Here is a 2,994-nt window from a genome sequence, read left to right as displayed (position 1 = left end):
GAAGGTTTACCTCATTCAGAAGTCATTCTAGGGATTAATGTTTTTTGTGCGTAGGTTTATCCTTGCCCTTAACATTTTATTCTATGGTTTGATTGTTTATTTCTCGTAGTTCAGTTACACACTGTTCTAGGGTTTGTTCTTGATCATAGTTTTAGCTTTGCCCCAAAATTATTCTAGGCTTTTGCATTGGTCATAGATTTTAGTTTTGCCTATTTTGCAGGTGCCAGGGATCCTTTTCACACCCATTTGTCCTCATTCTCTTTCTTTTCGACCACTCATCTTACCGGAACATGTTACACTTCGTGTGCAAGTACCATTCAATAGTAGAGGTGATGCGTGGGCATCATTTGATGGAAAAGACCGACAACACTTAAGAGCTGGAGATGCCCTTCTATGTAATATCTCCCTTTGGCCTGTTCCTACGACATGTGAAGTGGATTCGACTCATGATTTCTTGCGCAGTGTGAGAGAAGGGTTACATTGGAATATGAGGAAAGCCCAGTCTAGTGATGGTCCTCATGATACGCAAGCTGTGGACCAACTTTAGACAGGAGATATATACGGCTTCCTACAATTTATTCTGCAATACCCAAAATATTACTTTTGAACATCTACATACAACTATATATACACTAAAGTTGTCTCCTTATTGGGGTTTGTGAATCAACAGTTCTCTCATACTAAAGGTGAATTATTATCGGCTCACCCCTTATAACTTCATTCCGTTGCAAGTATTGTTTTTACAATGCTGCATTGCCAAATAAAAATTTGTATACCATGCCTCATCGACAATAAAAAGATCTACCAAACTAGCTACATAAGGGTTTTCTCTTCCATATGCACGGTTATTGTGCTTTGTTGCTATGTATATAATATAATTGGACACAATCACCATTGAGATGGAGAACCTGTAACATTTATGTTTGTTTTTATGAAGTTTACTGCTCATTGTTGTATTTAGATCTGAGAAATAATTTTCGAAGCTAATTTAATTTATGGTGCCACTAAGACAGAGAGCTTACACTTGCCAAATCTTCCAATTGAATGAGTTAAGAGCTTATACTTGCCTAATTTTCCAATTCAATGAGTTAAGAAAGCAATGATCGCTTCAAAGGAAAGCTCACTTAATTTCTTAACATCCATATTGGCATTTAAAGTTGGGAAGTATTGTGAAAGCATTTGCCAAGAATGTTTTCATTAATCAAGAACAAAAGTTGGGGCTCGAAGACGATCAGATATTGTCCTCATAGTAGGTAACAGACTCGCATTGGCAAACATTCTTTTTCCTATGGATGCAAATGAATGCATATGTTATCAAAACATTCCCTTAACTTTTTTACCTTTAAAAAAAATTACCTTACTACCTTGTAATAAATAATGAAACAAAAGTATAGTACTTACTACTTACCATACTTCGAGGGTGTTTACCATACTCGAATGATTGAAACATTCTCGAATGAGAATGCACGTATGGTTCATACTATGCTTGTCCTTTTCTCAACCATAAACAATGTTGACTAAGGATTGTTAGATGTTATATTGATGACTCCAATAGCACGAGAAATCAAAGTTTTTGGGTTTCGGGAGGGAGTATGGTTACGAGGTTGAAACTTAAAAGGAATTGATGGAAGGGCACCACATGGAGTGGAGTCTGCAACTTAATTTTACTCAACATTGGGAAACTTACCAGGTCCGGACATCGTAAGGATTGACAAATTGAGAGCTCTTTCTTGATTCTATGGGTGGTTGTGCATGGCCATTCTTAGTTGGTGGAGTGATTTACCTGGTTAATTCCATTAACAAACAAGACCTCAACCTACTAACTAGTTACACAAAGGATCCTCTTCGTGCCCAACTTAGAGGGACGATGGCCGTTTAGATCATGGAAGTTTGAGGCAATAATTGGTTTGTGATGCCCTTACATATTCTGTGCCGCATGCACGCTACACTGATGAATTCAACGAGTTTACCACCTAGACTAATAGGTCTGGGTAATTTTTTGAAATTTCATTGCGATGGGAATAGATCATTTCAATTATTGATATTCAACTAGGAATTTCTAGTAATCGCTCGTGTTGACTATGTCCCAGCCCTTTGTACACCGCTTGTCGCTCCTACTGATTGAATGGTCCGGTGAAGTTTTCGGATCGTGACAACATTGGCAGTTCCCTACCGGTGATGTTGTTAGAAGTTCATTAAGCCTTATCATTTAGAGGAAGGAGAAGTCATAACAAGGTTTCCGTAGGTGAACCTATGGAAGGATCATTGACATACATCTGAACCAACAATGTGAACTATGGTCGTATTCTGAAGCTCAGAAGCTTGTTCGCCCCGCTTGACTCATGTGCCAGATCTAGGGCATGTCATGGGTCTTGTGTGGGTTGTGCATTTTATTTTGCCAAATTAAACATTAATTATTCGTTATTACTTCTAAAAGGGCGAGAGTTTAATATGTTGTAATTGGATCAACCAATTGATTCTCCTGCTTATGGACAATGGCATGTGTGCAAATGATCAAATTCTTTAGGTCTAAATCTTATATATAATTATTCATGTTTCTTGATTCGATTTGATTTGCTAGGAAAAATTTGGTCTCAAATTTGAGCCTCCAATTAATGGCATAACATCCAAAATACCATAACATTTTTCAACTATCTTTGGAAAGATCTTAGCAAGAGATTTGGAATTTTGTAGAAGTTAAGGCTGTTTCTCTACAGAAGAACTCCAACTGCTTCTTTCCTTTTGATTAGAGAACTGTTCGGGTATATTCCAAATCTTTGAAGAGTGTTAAAAAATATTTAGAAGACTACTGGTAATAGTCACTGCTATGAAGTGGTAAACAGTGTACATCATGTAGTGGATGTGAGGGAGAAACTTATTCTCAATGATTGAAGAGAAAGGGAAAATCATGGAAGCCTATGCTCAATGATTAAAATGAAAGGAGAAAGAGCGTTAGAATTCAGTAACTGATAATATGGGAGGTAAATAGTCCAT

The 2,994-nt window shown here is 37.2% G+C and overlaps 1 pseudogene; it reads left to right on the top strand.

The window, feature by feature from the left end:
• Nucleotides 1–846: 846 nt before the first annotated feature.
• LOC147847134 (18S ribosomal RNA) lies at nucleotides 847–2,268 on the top strand (annotated as a pseudogene).
• Nucleotides 2,269–2,994: the final 726 nt, after the last annotated feature.

Source organism: Azolla caroliniana, unplaced genomic scaffold (assembly GCF_043228905.1).
Source record: "Azolla caroliniana isolate FFs.n. ecotype wild unplaced genomic scaffold, voAzoCaro1.0.p SCAF_1485, whole genome shotgun sequence".
Lineage (NCBI taxonomy): Eukaryota > Viridiplantae > Streptophyta > Polypodiopsida > Salviniales > Salviniaceae > Azolla > Azolla caroliniana.
The sequence above is the reverse complement of the archived record's forward strand: the minus strand, read 5'-3'. Positions and strand labels throughout refer to the sequence as shown.